A 17,122-nucleotide genomic window follows, 5' to 3' on the forward strand; every position below is an offset into this window, starting at 1 on the left:
TCTGTCTGCGTTGTACGTTTCTCAAAGAGGTCGGCGGACGGTATTTTAATTAGGTCATCCCAAACAATGCCACAAGTGTGCACGCACGTGCACAAAACGGGCAGACAGGTCTACAAAAAAACTACCGGTATGCTTTAGTTACTGTGCTGCAAAAAGCAGACGGTGCTGCGCTCAACACACACAGACTAAAAACCATGGACACACAGGCATATAGTAACATAAACAATGTATAGGCCTAAGTTGCATAAAGGCTTGAGCTATATTGGGTCCGGATCATGGTCCGGATGCTTCTCGTTTTGCGCCGTCCTGTTCAAATGAAATCGCCGCCAATCATATTTCCACGCTCGCGCCAGGGCCGGGGGAGGGGTTACAAGGCTCGTGTCTTGTGGTGCATTCACTTGCACTCGGATATTAGAGATTTTCTCTCATAAATGTGCGATGAGTCCAACGACCACTACCCCACTGCCTGATATCATTAGAAAGCTAGGAATCTCCTCTTTCCTGACAGTGTATATAACTCAAAATGTTGTCATTCAGGTCAATGCGACTGATTTTGATAGAGGTGGTCCCCGAAAATCCTTGATAATAAAAAGTGGATTTTATTTAGCTTTTTTCCACGGACCACCTGCAGTACCCTCGCGGACCACAGTTTGAGAACCGCTGAGATAGAGCACACTGTTGAGATGTCCAATCTGCCTGTTTTACACACTTTGACCAACAGGGGGTTTGTGTTCAAATGAAGCCTATGATGAAGCCTCATGAGATGAACCCTTTTGCGAACCAATTGGCTGGAAAGCTTCAAAGCTTCATAAGGCTTCATCTCGCCATCACTACAAAAATGCTTCCTGCATGGTTTTCATGAACTGCAACACTAACATTTTATTTAAAATCCAAAGTAACAAGCAATGAAGCAAATATATGCACATTTTAAACATGTGAAAACGCCCTTCACCTCTCTCTCAATCAGCCTCATGTTTGAGTTCAGAGTGTGCAGCCAATTAAGCTGATGCGTGTCTGATTGGACGCAGGTGTGCTGCTCTGATGAGGATAATGATCGGCTAGAGTTTAAAAAGCTCCACCGCTCACACTGAACCATAGGCCTACTGTGAGTCAGTCAGGAAGACAGAGAGCAGCTTCCTGTTATCAGTTTCACTTATGGAGGCCTTTCATTTCAGGTTATCCTCCTTGTAGGACTCTGTGTTAGCTCCTCTTTTGCTTTTCGCCCACACAAGATGCTTCGTTTCAGAGCCTTGCGAACACAGGCAGGTCAGAATCGGGCAGCAGCAGCAGAAGTCTCCGGCTGAGGAACCGCAGCAGGTGAATACCATCAGAGTGACCTGTCATCCAGACTCTTGGAGATTGTTATCAAAGCCGATATGTTTGCGGTTGGAGCTCCTGTTGATGGTGACGAGATACGCCTTGGAGTAGAGACCAACAACCAGTACTGCAGAGCTACAGCGTCTTCAGCAGATGAGTACAGTATCAGTGTTGGACTTGTGGAGTGCGGCACCAGACACTGGGTAACTTTAAATATATTTCATTTCAAATTATTCATTAAGCTTCTAGTTTTTAAACACGTCTATCTCCACAGGTAACTGAGGACTCTCTGATCTACACAAACCTCCTCATATACTCTCCTGAGGCTTCTCCATATGGTGTTGTTCGAATGGAGGAGGCTGTAATTCCAATTGAATGTCATTACGAAAGGTCTCTTTGTTTTTAAAGCTCACATTGTAAAAATCTTTGAATGATGCTGTTTTTTTTAAATGCATGTTTTCTGTTTCTTAGGAAGTACAGTTTGTCCAGTTCTTCACTCATGCCTACCTGGATCCCCTTCATGTCGACCCAGGCTGCAGTGGAAATGTTGCAGTTTAACTTGAGAATCATGACAAGTGGGTTTTGATAATGATCTCATGTTATGAGTTGTCATGTCTCTATTTGCACTTAGTACTTTTGTCTGTCCGTGTGCAGGTGACTGGCAGTACAAAAGAGGCTCTAATGTGTTTCATCTCGGTGAGCCCATCAGCATCGAGGCCTCGGTCAGAATGGGCATCACGTGGAGCTCCGAGTGTTTGTGAGCAGCTGCGTGGCTACACTGAGCCCTGACATGCACTCCAGCCCCAGGCATGCCTTCATTGAAAATGGGTAAGGCTGCAAATTGCTAAATGGCAAAAAGTAACGTTTTTCTGACCCTAGAGGGAGCTGTTTAATGTGTAAGGCTCTTCTAGTGGTTTAATTCAGACACGAGCAATGCTGACTCGAGTGACAGGTTAATAAAAGATCATTCCTTTAGTGTTGTCTTCAAGTTAGCTAAGGCTAGCTGCAGGTTGCTTTTAATCTTTATTCTAGTTCTTCCTTTCTGTGCCACTATTGGCAATGCACAGGTCAGATTTGTGCAGTTCTGACTCTAAAGAACTACTTCCAGAACTTGCCTATAGGCTATAGAAATGTTAGCGGTGGAGTTGCATTGTGGGTAATGTAGACTCTGGTTATAGTAGTCAATGAGTGCTAATTTAGTGTTGCCCTTTTTGTTTTTCCTCATCATAGGTGCTTTGTTGACTCTCAGCTTCCAGGCTCAAGGTCTCAATTCTTAGCCAGGACACAGGATGACAAGCTCCACATGTCCATTGATGCCTTCAGATTTTATAATGAGGACAGAGGGGAGGTGAGGCTCTATTAAATTGCCTCAAACATGATTGTGTGTGCATGTTTCCCAACACCTGTTTTTCTCATAGCTCTCACATGTCACCTGAATGCTGTGCCAATAAATAGCACAGATGCAACAACCCAAGGCGTGCACTTTTGTGAATGGAAGGTAAGTGAGATCCAGTCTAAAATATGTCGAATTACTCACAAAAACAAAGTATTGGTGCTGAATGTTTTTTATTATCCAGATGGCAGTCCGCTGATGGTAATGACTACCCATATGTGGGCAATGCAAAAGACCAATTGGAGTTGAGCAAACTCCCAGTAAGCCCAGCAGCCCCGGCAAGTTTAGGCCTCGAGGGTTTGTGTGAAGCCAGAAGAGCGTGAACCCCTCTGGAGGAGGGGATTGAAGACCAGTACAGGTGGGGAGCTTGAGGAACTTGCATGATGAATATTGGCTGCAGAATAGATGTCGTCATAATGATCAATTGTGACACATGTTTTGGCATAGGTTTTAGACGTGATGATGGCTGGGTAACTGAATTAACATGCATTGTGCTGGTTTGTGTTAGTGTGGGAACATCAGGCCAGAGTGGGTCCGATGATGGTCTTGCCAGCCAAGCAGAAAAGCCGGCCCATACCTGCAGAGGAGCCTTCTCCATTCTTGATCAAATCAGCAGATCTACAATGTATGACAGCCAGTGGAGGAGTGGAATAAACAGAGTTGGTAAGTCAATGCCGGTATTGAATTATTCTTTGTTCATTTGAAGCCTTTAACAATCTCTAAATTGAGATTAAAATGGCCCATAATGAAATCTTAATGTTTTTGTTTTTCTGTCAAAGATCAGAGGAAAGGACTGCTTCCTGATTCATCATCGACCCAAAACCAGGTGGGCGTTGTGACTTTAGCTCTTGAGCAGAATAAGACGAAGAAGACAAAAGTGGAACAGAAAAAGGTAAAATGTGAAAAGTCTTAACTCTTTTTTTTAAATGGCACTCTGCAATGCACCTTTTACATTAACACATTTTCTTCCTACGACTACAGATGAAGATGCTGAGGAAGTTCCTGAACTTCTAGAAAGAAACCCTCTCCTGAGGCCCCGCCTGCCAGCCGAAGGCAGCGGTGCTGAACAGTACCAACACAGCGGACGCTCGATGAAGTCCTCCCAACTGCTGCGGTTAATGTGGCTGTGTCCCCACTGTCCAACACCACTGCAACAGAATCTGACCTTTCTGAAACAATGGACCCAAAGGAGATAATAAATGATTCAACGTTAATTTGTTTGCTTTTTTAATGTGCAATACCACAAGGAAAACTGATGACCTGCTCACAGCTAAAACAATTAAAATGCAAACAATTGTTTCCTAATGAGCAAAAGTTATTCCATATAACGGTAAACATTTATGTATTTGAGATCAGCCAGTTTATATTTGAACTTCAGTTGCTGCAACAAAGCCTTTGTACATGAGTAGCTTCTTTAAAAGGTGGCAGTTACCATGGGGTCCTGGCCAATATAATGACCCTGAACATTAAGATATTAACATGGTCTCATAACTTTGTGTATACTGGGTTTTCTAACTGGAGACTGCATTCTAATGGAGTACCCAGACCTCTACTATGGTAGTAAATACATTTTAGAGGTACAATTGATGGTTACAAAGTCTTGTTACTTTAGCTTAGCGAATCTATTCATTCCTGTTTTTGGGGACTAATTAAAAAAAGTGACCATATTAATGTTTATGCAAGTTTATTTATATAGCACTTTTCAAAGGCAATTCAAAGTGCTTTACAAAAATGAAAGACATTAAGAAAAAGGCATTTAAATCAGTCATTAAAAAGAAAAGCTAATAAAATACATGGATAAAAGTTACAGTGCAGTCTAAGATATGAATAGTTCGATTAAAAGCAGCGACAAAAAGAAAAGTCTTCAGCCTGGATTTAAAAGTAATCAGAGTTGCAGCGGACCTGCAGGTTTCTGGGAGTTTGTTCCAGATATTTTGGAGCATAATAACTGACCGCTGCATTACCATGTTTAGTTCTCACTCTGGGGACAGAAAGCTGACCAGTCCCTGAAGACCTGAGAGATCTGGATGGTTCATAATTTAGCAGGTCAGAAATGTATTTTGGGCCTAAACCATTCAGTGCTTTATAAAACCAGCAGCAGTATTTTGAAATCTATTCTTTGACACACAGGAAGCCAGGTGTAAAGACTTCAGTGATGTGATCCACTTTCTTAGTGTTAGTGAGGACTCGAGCAGCGGCGTTCTGAATCAGCTGCAGCTTCCTAATAGATTTTTTAGTGAGACCTGTGAAGACACCATTGCAGTAGTCGAGTCTACTGAAATAAAAGCAATGGACAAGTTTTTCCAAATCCAGCTGTGACATTAGTCTTTTAATCCTAAATATATTCTTTAGGTGATAGTCGGCTGATTTAGTAACTATTTTAATGTGACTGTTTGAAACTCAGGTCAGAGTCCATGACTACACCCTATATTTCTGGCTTTATCTGTTGTTTTGAACATTGCAGACTGAAGCTCAGCGCTAACTTTTATACTTTCTGACTTGGCTCCAAAAACCATTACCTCAGTTTTATCTTTGTTTAATTGGAGAAGTTCTGACACATCCAGTCATTGATTTGTTCAATGCACTTACTCAGTGTTTGAATTGGAGCATTAGTCTCCTGGTGAACATGGTTACGTACACTTTGTGTGTCATCTGCATAGCTATGGTAACTTATTTTGTTGTTTTTCATTATCTGAGCCAGTGGTAGCATGTAGATGTTAAAGATAAGAGGCCCCAAGATGGAGCCCTTGAGGACCCCACATGTCATATTTGTAAACTAGATGTGTATTCACCTATAGAAACAAAGTTTGTTTCTGTCCTTTAAGTAGGATTCAAACCAATTTAGAACTGTTTTCCGAAAGACCCATCCAGTTTTCCAGTCGGTCTAGTAATATGCTGTGGTCAACACTGTCAAACGCAACACTGAGATCTAATAATACTAACCATGAAGTTCTGCCACTGTCTATGTTTAAGTGGATGTCATTAAAGACCTTTACAAGCGCAGTCTCAGTGCTTGTGGTTTGGACGAAAGCCTGACTGGAACACATCGAAACAGTTATTTAAATGCAAGAAATTACTCAACTGTTGAAAAACAACTTTTTCAATGATTTACCTAGAAATGGGAGGTTTGATATGGTCCTATAATTGTTCATCACTGAAGCATCTAGATTATTCTTTTTTAAGAGCGGTTTAATGACTGAAGTTTTCAGGGCCTGTGGAAAAATACCTGAGTGAAGAGATTTGTTTACTATATGAAGTAGATCTGAGGCCATGCAAGGCAAAACATCTTTGAAAAATCCTATTGGAATAATATCAAGGCAGCAGGAGGAGGATTTCAGAAGTTGTATAATGTCCTCCTAGGTTTTTATCATTAATCCTGATGGAATTGTGTCATGGTGTTTGAATTGATGTTAAGTGGAAACAGAGACAACACATTTGCTGTTCCTGATGCAGAGGCACTGACTGCTTGTCTGATTTTCTGAATTTTGTCATCTGTAACATTTTTAATTTTTGAATTAAAATGATCTACTAGCTCATTTACTGAGATATTAGCAGGGGCAAGTGTTGAAGAAACATTCTGAGTAAACATTTCCCTAGTATTTTCAGTTAAATATTGCTTTGTGGTTATCTCTTTTTGAACATTTTTGTGAACAGAAATAGAGCTCTCAAAGAAAACACAGGAATGGTCAGAGAGTGCAACCTCAGTCACCACAACCTTAGAGATATTCAGACCCTTTGAGATAATTAAGTCCAGAGTGTGCCCCTTATTGTGCGTGGGCTCCGTCACATGCTGAGTCAGTCCATAGCTATCAAGAACACAAAACAGTTATTTTGCCCCTTTGTCCTGGGGTTTGTCAACATGGATGTTAAAATCACCAACAATGACTAGACGGTCTAAGTCAATACACACTATAGACAGCAGTTCAGTAAAGTCATCAAAAAGCTTCCACAGTATTTGGGTGATCTATAGATATTTAGGAACAGAGCTCGAGAGGAGCATTTCAGCTGAAGGGCTACATATTCAAAATAATCAAAGTTTCCATATGATGTCTTCCTGCATTGAAGGGAATCATTGAACAGAATAGCAACTCCACCCCCTTTGTTATGCATTCTTTCCTGACTCATAAAACTACAGTTGGGAGGGGTTGATTCGATAACAACAGCTGCACTGTTATTTTGTTCAATCCAAGTTTCCGTTAAAAACATAAAATCGAGATTGTGCTCAGTGATAAAATCATTGATTACAAATGTTTTTCCTGCCAAATACCTGACATTTAATAAAGCTAGTTTAAGTTTGTTAAACACACTATCAGTCATATAACAAGCTGTGGCTGACATGGAATCACTGCTAAATTAGATAAACTCACACAAACGTTTGAGCGCTTCCTGTTTCTAAGATGATTCACCGCTCTTAATCTATTACCTATCAACACAGATATCGGCAAAGCTATAGGCAGGCAGGGCCCCGGCATGTCCTGGAAAGCGTTGAGAGTGCCATACGCCCTTGAGCCTGGACCCAGCACATATCAGTAAGAGTTTGTTGCGTTTTGTACACACACATCCTTATCAGGCTTCGGAGACTGCAGATGCTTTCTTGAAGGGAGGGGAGGTGGTTGACGTAGGCACGGTGATGGAGACGGGGCAGATGGTGCGGGGGTAAAGGACATGCTGCCAAGGGGGGGAGGTGGTTGAAGTAGGCACGGTGATGAAGACGGGGGAGATGGTGCGCGTTTCTGCGGTGATTTTGGTGGGCGTCGTTGAGGAGCGGGGGTAAAGGACATGCTGCCAGCCCTGCGTATCGCCTTAGTTTGGTCTTTGAACTCCAGGAAGGAATCGGTGCCAACCCTCTGTTTCTCCTTCATGTGTTCAACGATCTCCAGGAGGGTGGGCGAGGGTGAAAGGGTGAACGGAGTATCCTCAAAGGCATTAACAGGGGGGGGGGCAGTGGAGACTCCTCCATGTGTCTCATAGGTCTCCCATAATCAGAACATTCCTCAGTCGGGTGCAGTGATAATTCTTCACGGTTTTCTGCGCGATGTGTTGTGTCTTTCTCCTGTTTTGATTCCTCTTGCCGCTTGTTCAGGCAAACTCCATTTGCCTTTAAAAGATGTCTGCGATCCCAGAAAAAGCGATCCCAGAAAAAGTTAAAATTGTCAATAAAATGGACAGAATGGTCAGTCCAGACCGTTGAAAGCCAGGTGTTCAGTGCAAACAATCTGCTGAATCTCTCCACTCCTCTTCTGACTGGCGGTAGAGGGCCACTGATGAACACCTCTGCATTTAGAGAGCTGGCAGTTTCCAACAAACATTTACAGTCTTCTTTCAGCACTTCTGACTGTTGTTTCACAACATAATAATAATAATAATAATGAGTTCCATTTATAAAGCACTTCATATTTGAATGCAAATCCCGAAGTGCTACAAGTAGTGAGCATGAACAGTATAAATAAACATTACACAACACGGTAGAATTAATTAAAAAGCAATACAAAAAAATAAAAAAATAAAAATAAAAATAAATAAAAATAAAAGGGTGATAAAAATGTCTAGGCAAAGGCTCTTTTGAAGAGATGGGTTTTGAGGCCTTTTTTAAAAGCCTCAACGGTCTGTGGTGCTCTCATTTGGTCGGGGAGAGCGTTCCACAGGCTGGGAGCAGCCGAGCAGAAGGCCCGGTCTCCCATAGTACGGAGCTTAGTCCTGGGGGGTTTGAGGAAATTGGAGTTGCTGGAACGGGTGGTCCGCAAGGAGGTAAGGGGGGTGAGGAGTTCCTTGAGGTAGGGAGGGGCAGTTCCATGGACACACTGGTGGGTGAGGACGGAGACCTTGAATTCGATCCTCAGTTCCACGGGTAGCCAGTGTAGTGCTTTAAGGATGGGGGTGATGTGATCATATTTGCGCACCCTCATCAGGATCCTAGCAGCGCTGTTCTGGATGTACTGGAGCTTCTGGATGCTTTTGTTAGGGATCCCGATGAGGAGTGCATTGCAGTAATCCAGCCTGGAGGAGACAAAGGCGTGGACCAGCTTTTCAGCATCAGACAGAGTGAGTGTGGGGCGGAGTTTGGCGATGTTCCTGAGGTGGTAAAAGGAGTTCTTGCACAGCTGTTTAATGTGGGCCTCAAAGGTCAGATGGGCGTCCATTTTCACACCCAGGTTGGTGACTATTGAGGAGAGGGTAATGTCCTGGCCGGAGAAGGTGATGGTGGTGATGGTGGATGACCGAACCTGGTGTGGGGTGCCAACTATAATGGCTTCGGTCTTGGAGCTGTTGAGTTTCAGGAAGTTTTGCTTCATCCACGCCTGTATCTCCTCCAGGCAGGCAGTGAGTGTGGGTGAAGGCAGGGCTGCAGAGGAGGTAGGGTTGATCCTGAGGTACAGTTGGGTGTCATCAGCGTAACAATGGAATGATACTCCATGTCGGCTGATGATAGAGCCAAGGGGGAGCATGTAGAGTGTGAAGAGGGTGGGGCCGAGAACTGATCCTTGAGGGACACCACAGGTGATGTTGTGGGTACCCGACTCTGCCTCGCCCAAGGAGACGTACTCTGTTCTCCCGGTGAGGTAAGATCTGAACCAGTCAAGGGGAGAGTCAGAGAGTCCGATGGTGGAGTGCAGACGATGGAGGAGGATGCCGTGATCGACGGTGTCGAAAGCTGCAGTGAGATCAAGGAGGATGAGGAGAGAGGGAGAGCCAGCATCAGCCGTCATCAGCAGGTCGTTGGTGACCCTGACCAGGGCAGTTTCTGTGCTGTGGCCTGAGCGGAAACCAGACTGGAACTTCTCAAATAAGTTGTTGGAGTTTAGGTGGTCCTGGAGCTGAGCAGCAACTAGTTTTTCCAGCACTTTAGATAGAAAAGGAAGGTTGGAAATGGGTCTGTAGTTGGCCAGGACTCCCGGGTCAAGGGAGGGTTTTTTGAGATGAGGTTTGATGACAGCGGTTTTTAGGGCAGAGGGGACATGGCCAGCCTGGAGTGAGAGGTTTACAATCTTAGTGATCATGGGGCTCATGGAACAGATGTACGATTTTACAAGAGCTGACGGAAGGGGGTCCAGGATACAGGTGGAGGGCTTCATCCTCTTAACGATGCCCTCAACCTCTCGCTGAGAGATGTCCGTGAAACAGCGAAGAGGCTGGGTTGTCTCAGGCTGTGGGTCAGCAGTCGTAACTGGAGGTGCAGAGGGGCTAGAGAGGATGGAGCGGATGGTGTCAACTTTGTTAGTGAAGAAGGCGGCAAAGTTGCCACACTGCTTCTCATTGGAGTCGGAGTGTAGAGGACTTTGGGGTTTGAGGAGGTGGTTTATGGTGGAGAAGAGTTGCTTGGAGTTTCCAGTACTGTTGTTGATGAGGGAGGAGTAGTACTGGGACCGTGCATCTCTGAGGGACTGTGCATAGGCCTTCTGGTGTTCATGATAGGCTAACCGGTGAACAGTGAGTCCTGAGGCCTTGAGCCGCCGCTCAAGGACACGCCCAGCTGTCTTCATTCTCCGCAGTTCGCCGGTGTACCAAGGGGCTGAGCGCGAGAAGGTGACCATCCTGGTTTTGAGGGGGGCGTGCAGATCAAGGAGACTCTTAAGGGACTGGTTGTAGTATGCAACTGACTCACTTACTGATGAGAAGTTGGCGGAAGAAAGATGCTGGAGGTCCAGGGTCATGGTGTCCGGGTTGATATTCCTCAGGTTCCTGAAGCGGATTTGTCGTTTGGGCTTGCTGAGTGGGGATTGGAAAGAGAGCTCGATAGAGATGGTCTTGTGGTCAGACACCCCCAGGTCATACACTAGCAGATTGCTGATGGGGGCGGAGTTTGTGATGACCAGGTCGAGCGTGTGGCCCTTGGCGTGTGTGGGGACATTAACATGCTGTGTCAGATTGAGGCAGTCCAGAAGTAGCAGAAACTCAGTGCCAAAGTGGCAGGAGGGGGAGTCGACGTGAATATTAAAATCTCCAAGTATGATAATATTGCCAGAGGTTGTGCATAGCGTAGTGAGAAGGTCTTGTATCTCTGGGATGAAGGCTGAGTTGGGTTTGGGTGGCCGGTAGATCAGAAGTATTGTCAGGGCAAAGGGGGGTTTACATTTAAATGCAAGGCATTCAAAAGAGGACAATACAGGCAGGGCCAGGAGTGACAGTTCCAATTCCTTTCGGTAGATGACGGCTAGGCCTCCACCACGACCAGTGCTGCGGGCTTTCTCCAAGTAGCTGTAGCCAGGAGGGCAAGCTTCATTGAGGGTGGAGTAAACCTCTGGCTGATGCCAGGTTTCCGTGAGGCACATGAAGTCCATTTTCTCATCAGAGATGTGGTCGTGAATGAAGGATGCTTTATTACTGAGGGATTGTGTATTCAGAAGTTCTATTTTGGCTTTGGAAGATGTGGTGAATCTCTGTAGGGGCCGGAGCAGGCTGTAATCCACTCCACGTTTTCCAGACTCCTTCGTGTGTGGCGATCTCGCGATGCTCTCCGTGTATTCATGCAGCAGTCTCGCGATGTTTTTGGCGTGATTTGACCCCGCCATGAACGGGCTCTGATGACGCGTCAGATGTGCGACACGACGGCAGACAGAGTGGATGGATGGAATATCTGCAACTCCGTGCTGGGAATATACAGTTTGTCTTCTTCTTGGGCTTCGGTGGATATAGCGAGGCCGACGAAGAAGTCCAAGTTGTTTAATGACTGAGGTGCCGGTTGGAGCGTTGGAGTGGTTGAAGCTCAGGAGTTGGGGAATAGAAAACCTCAACATGTCAACAGGTCGGGCGCCGAAGAAGTTTGGTAGCGGTGCTTAGCAACGAGACAGCTGGAAGGCTATCCCGATAGTATACCTCGCGTCTGGGAATGAACAGAGGATTGGGAGTCCGCCTGCTGTCACAGTAGTAGCGGGAGAGAGGCAAGCAGTCAGCCGGAGATAGTCGGCGAATTTGGGCGATACAGCAGGTGAGTCCCGACAGTGTCAGGTCCAAAACCGTCAATAATCACGAGGTTTAAGATATAAAAGCACTTGTTAAACAGACTCAAGTTTAGCCATATGGCTTAAAAGCAGGTAAAATAGCTTAAAAGCAGATAAAAACTCTGAGGCGTAGGAGAAGCGGCGAACAAACAAGCGCCAGCGTCCTCTCCAGCCACACACAACAGCTGTCTCTCTCCTGGCGAAATTAGTTTGTTCCAATGTGTAGTACCACATTCTTCACAGTCGGATGTTCAGCCCCAATATGCAGGATCTTCTCAGCCAAGTCAGAGACCACATCCTTGGGAAAACAGAGTACTTTGGTGTTGTTCTTATTACACAGACCTTTTACATCTCTTACAGCAGAGTCACCCACATTCAGAGTTTCAGGCCCAGTCGTTAGCTTTCCCTCTAGCCTTTTACTTTTGGAGTAGCTATTGGTCCTTACCCTGCCGTGTGAAGAGGACAGGTTATCCAGGTCATCAGAAAGAGATCTCCGGTTCTCGGCCAGCGGAGCGTATCTGTTCTGGATTGGCACACTTGGTGGTTTAGGAGGATTGTTTCTAATTCTCCCTTTAGCAGCTGTCCACTGCTGTTTCCTAGTATGAATAGAGGTTGAAGAGGCGCTCTTCCTGGGTGATAACAATGCAGGCCAGCCGGTCGCATCACATATTTCAGAGCGCTGGGCTCTGCCTGTTAACCGTCCTCCCAAATCCCATGGAAATGATTTACTCTTAGGCTTTGCACCCAGAGAGTTCCAGGTAGGACTACCACTTGTAGATGTATTACCCAGTCCACAGCCCTACTGTTCCTTGGAATCCTTGTAGCTGCTAACTAGCTGTGAGTTAGCATACCCTTCTCCATTATTTTTAGGGATGCACGATATTGTTTTTTTTAAACCGATACCGATAACTTCCTGCTTCTCAAGACCGATACCGATAACCGATAATAATATAATATATATATATATATATATATATTAAATGTACCTGTAGTTTTTGCACACCTAGTGGTAAAAAGGACTAGTAGTGAGCAAATGACATGAGCATTACTACTATGAACAAAACAAAGCCAAGAACAGTTTTGACTCTTCAAAGTGACCATATTTATTTTCCCAAATAAAGTTATTGCCTTTTTCAAAAGCCTCGTCGATAGGTAAAAGCCCCGGTGCCTTTGCAGCTGGCTTTGGATTTGCCGCTAGTTTAGCAGCGCAGGCGTCTTCGTAGGCTTTTAACACACCATCGTAGCGATGGCGATGTTTCAGGTTGGAAGTATAATTCGTTGCCTTTTTCCCTCCTCGTGGAACTTCTGCATTGCATTTGTTAATACAAATAGCAAGCAAACTATCTAACTCTGAAACTTTGAAATAGTCCCATACCACCGACGACATGTTTGTTTACTGTCCTGGCTTCACGGCCGCACACCATTTACGTCACAGCCAGGCATGAGTTAGGGAGCGCTGGATTTGTGAAAAACTCCCCTCTTCCTAAACCACTAATACCACAGTACTGGCAAAACGGGAGGAACCGAGTGAAAAACAAGCGCCCCTCATCTCAATCCACCCACACCGCAGTATTTTTTTCCTTTTTTTTTACCCAACTGGTACAGTGGTGTCATTCCCACGACATAGTCCATTCACTTCCACGTTAACTTCCAACCGTTGCATTTTCATTTCCAACACAGCCATCTTCTGTATAAGTTTGTGGAGGTCATCTGTAGAGAACGGAGGCATTTTGCTACCAACTAGCTTAAGCTAAATAGCATGCAGTAGAAGTGATCCTCAGCAGGGACTCAAAGCCAGAAACCAGTGAAGCTGTAAAAGTGTCAGTTTTTGGTTCACTTTACAGTGGACTGGAACTGAATTGTACTCATATACCACATTAAAACCTACATGCAAAAAATAAACTGATGTTGAATAAAATAAAATGGGGCTGAATTTTAAATTGCTCTTCATTAACTGTAGTATATAATATTTCAACATTGATTGATGCATAAGGAAGAAAGCATCAGTGTAACTACTAGATGTAAACCCACATGTCATGTGTGGGCCAATCACGTGCAGGTATTTCGGTGTGACTGCAGCTTTAATTCTCATCAGTTAATGAGTAATTGCTTCCAGCTGTCCTCTCCATGTGATTAGTCTGCACTGAGAAGTATTTGACATTGAGAGTTTGAACCTTCCGCATCTTATTTAAATTGAGTATGCTTTAGATGTCCTAAATTATCACTTGTTCTACTGGTAGTGTTGTGTTTGCTTACTTTGCTTTCCTGTTCTGTTCTGATAAAAGAGCACAATGGTGACGGCAGCTCGGCCAGCCTCTGTGGCACTGCTGTCACTTTTTCCTTTTGGTTTTGCAGACGCCATTCAAACTTTGAGAGATGGACCAATGATCGATGCTGAAGGAAGGGAATATAAAACTGCTGCATTAGGGTTTGACACAAAGTCAAATCAGTGAACCACAATTCAATGAGGGATCCACTATCAGCGTACAATGCACAGAAGTGTCCATAGTCATTGCGGTAAAGGCTGACTTCTTTAAAAATGGACGCCTTTTGTCTCCATGGGATGTTTTTGAGAGAAGTCAAGCATTCACAGAGCAGTCAGTGTCGACCTGTTGCTGCTGGTGACTCTGAATATTTATTTGAAGCTGGACTACAAGACTGTGGCTCCAAAGTGACTAAGTTGTTGATGATTGTTGAGATATAACTAACAGACATGTATAGTGTATGACTCCATGTATTACTGTGTACCATATATTGTTTATTATGTAAGTAGCTGTGACTACTAACTGTGTTCATTGGTTAGGGCTGTACCACATGATTGTGATGTCACTACCTGGGGTATAAGACCGTTGGAAGTCACGCACCTTCTCTCTCTGTCCTCAAGCCTCTTGAGACTGACTTTAGTTCTAATGTTAATGTTAATTTGATTTCAACCCATAGGTAATTATTTAGATTAACTCAACATTTCACATGATGGATTAGTGTTCCACATTTTTTTCCACTCATTTGTTGTGCAATTAGGCCAATGGTAAATAGAGACATTGATGACCTTGTGTCCCTTTTGTTGGTACGTGGTTCCATTTTGTCTATGGCCTTGGACGGCTTCACTAAGAGTCAACCAGTTCTACCCTGCTACAGTCCGGCTGGGTGCAGTCACAGAGATGCTATGGCTGCTCTACATGACATTAATGGTCTGGTCCGAGAATGGACACCATTTCCTGCTCCCAGAGAGAATGACGCTCCTCAAACTGAACATTACAGCCATTGATACTGTCTCACGTGGGTCTGCTCCCCCCCACCCAGCCATGAACTGAAAGCTTGACATCTGCTTTGAACACCTGGAAGCCTCCCTGCCACACCAGTACCAACCCTTGGGTCAGTCAGATGAGACTAACGGCTTCACTTAGGGCATTTGGTTCAGATACATGACTCTCGTTACCGCAGAGTGGGGTTTTTTTTTTAAGGCTATTCATACTGCTATGCAGAGGATGTTTGTAAGTTGGCAAGCTGTTAAAAGCCCCTACTATTTTTAAAATAGGCCTAATGTCAGGGGCCTGTTAGTTCTACATGTATTCACATTATATGGACCATGTTTCCACCTGGTAAAACTAGAGGCTGCACGGGACTCAGGCTACAATACGACCATTCTGTTCTGCTCTAACGATTCAATTGATAGATTCTACGTCAAAACAATTAGCTTTCATTGTTTCCAATGATAATGTCACCTTAAGTGGAGGAATGCAAACCTGTTTTCAAATGTAAGGTTTTGAATTTGTTTGACATTTCTCAGTAATAACACCCTCAGACACCGAATTCCATTCATGGGATGCCATCAGTAGTGACTCAGATGTTAAGGGGGATGAAGCTTTTCCTCCCAAATCAGATATGCTTTGTTTTTCAACAAATGTATACATTTCCTGCATAATATATGTTTCTCACAATTCTTTTTTTGTAAGCTGCACATAGGTGATACTGAGTCTTCTCGAGTAATAGATTATAAACTACACCATGCTTAAATAGACTCCTAAGTTATTATGTCATATGTGACATATGTAAGAAAAGGGAGGGAAGAGTCAATTATATTGTGTAATTCATTTTATATTGGAACATTTATTTCTCAAACCTGTTTTATGGAAGAAAAAAAACAAAAAACAATTTCTGATAAACTAATATTTTATCAAACGGTAAATGGTGAATTAATATAACATTTATAATCATTGAGAAGGGGTTATATCCACAGGGACTAGCTCACCTTTAACTTAAAATAAAATGTCTCTGCTTTGGACTGATGAGTATATGATTCTTGCATGTTAAATGACTAACACAAACCTTACATTTATGCATGTGCATGTGTCAGGAAGGCTCCCAAATAATTCTGAAGGGCCTATCCTATTTTTGTATTTAAATGATAATGTGCTAATCCATTACTTTGAGTTGTCTGCCTCAGGAAAACATCCCTATCAAGTGTTAACCCTATAACTAGGACAGCTCTGAAGGCCAAGGGTCAGAGAGAGAGGGTCACACTCTCCGGCTGCAGAGGGCAAGGAGGCACGAGGTCGTTCGAGATGAGAGGATTCTAATCTTCAACATTCTGAGGAGATGGGATGGTCCTTCATCTTTCTGCTCTGTGGGCTCAAGCAGACAACCCTGCATGACGAGCGAGGGCTTCAGAGGCTACAAGGTTCCTTGTTTCTTGGAGGAGTTTGATGTCTTCCTAACCTCTCCCATCACGGGGGGGAGACCTGGATGCGCCACATGGAATACGCAGTTGCACTGCTCTCAAGCAGATAGCAGAAGGAATGCAGGTAGATGACCCTCCGTTTCACTGGGGGATCAACTAGTGCTCACTGAATGAGCCACACAAAAGCAGAGCAATTGGGGGGTTGAAATATGGCGCTCTGATGAACAAGAGTTTGAGCCAATCAGCACCTCAGTGCTAATCTACAGTATCAGGATGCCTTTACACACCAGACACTCGTTGTCATAAAGACTGAAGGACACGTTCTTCCAGCTCTCGTACAAAGATGAACTTTGAATTGATTTTATATCTTGGATGTTTACCGATGTACAATTAATGACTGTTTTTATATTTCCAATGACCAGACATGTGTTGAATAGTGGTGATTAATATATTTTTGCCGGATCAGATTACACTTTCGCACTAAACAAAATTAATTAATTAATATTTTCAGATTATAAAGGTTTGAATAATAAGATATTTCTACTATTATCACAGATAATGTTAATATCCTTAATCGTCCAGCAATCAGGCTTAACAACACTACTCTTTAATGTATTATCCATGCACAGAAAGACCTACAATGATGTTTCAAGTACTGGATTAATTTAAATATGTTTGCTATTGTGCACCTGTGTTTTATGTGTGTTCATTATTATGCTTTTGACAAAAGATGATCCAAACACTGATGAGAGATGATTTTTCTATTATGATTGGCTGTATCAATCATTGTGA

The 17,122-nt window shown here is 43.8% G+C and overlaps 1 pseudogene; it reads left to right on the forward strand.

Annotated features, from left to right (window-relative positions):
- The first annotated feature begins 683 nt into the window (after positions 1-683).
- On the forward strand, positions 684-3,724 carry LOC117442717 (zona pellucida sperm-binding protein 3-like; annotated as a pseudogene).
- Positions 3,725-17,122: the final 13,398 nt, after the last annotated feature.

This window comes from Pseudochaenichthys georgianus, unplaced genomic scaffold, assembly GCF_902827115.2.
Source record: "Pseudochaenichthys georgianus unplaced genomic scaffold, fPseGeo1.2 scaffold_458_arrow_ctg1, whole genome shotgun sequence".
Lineage (NCBI taxonomy): Eukaryota > Metazoa > Chordata > Actinopteri > Perciformes > Channichthyidae > Pseudochaenichthys > Pseudochaenichthys georgianus.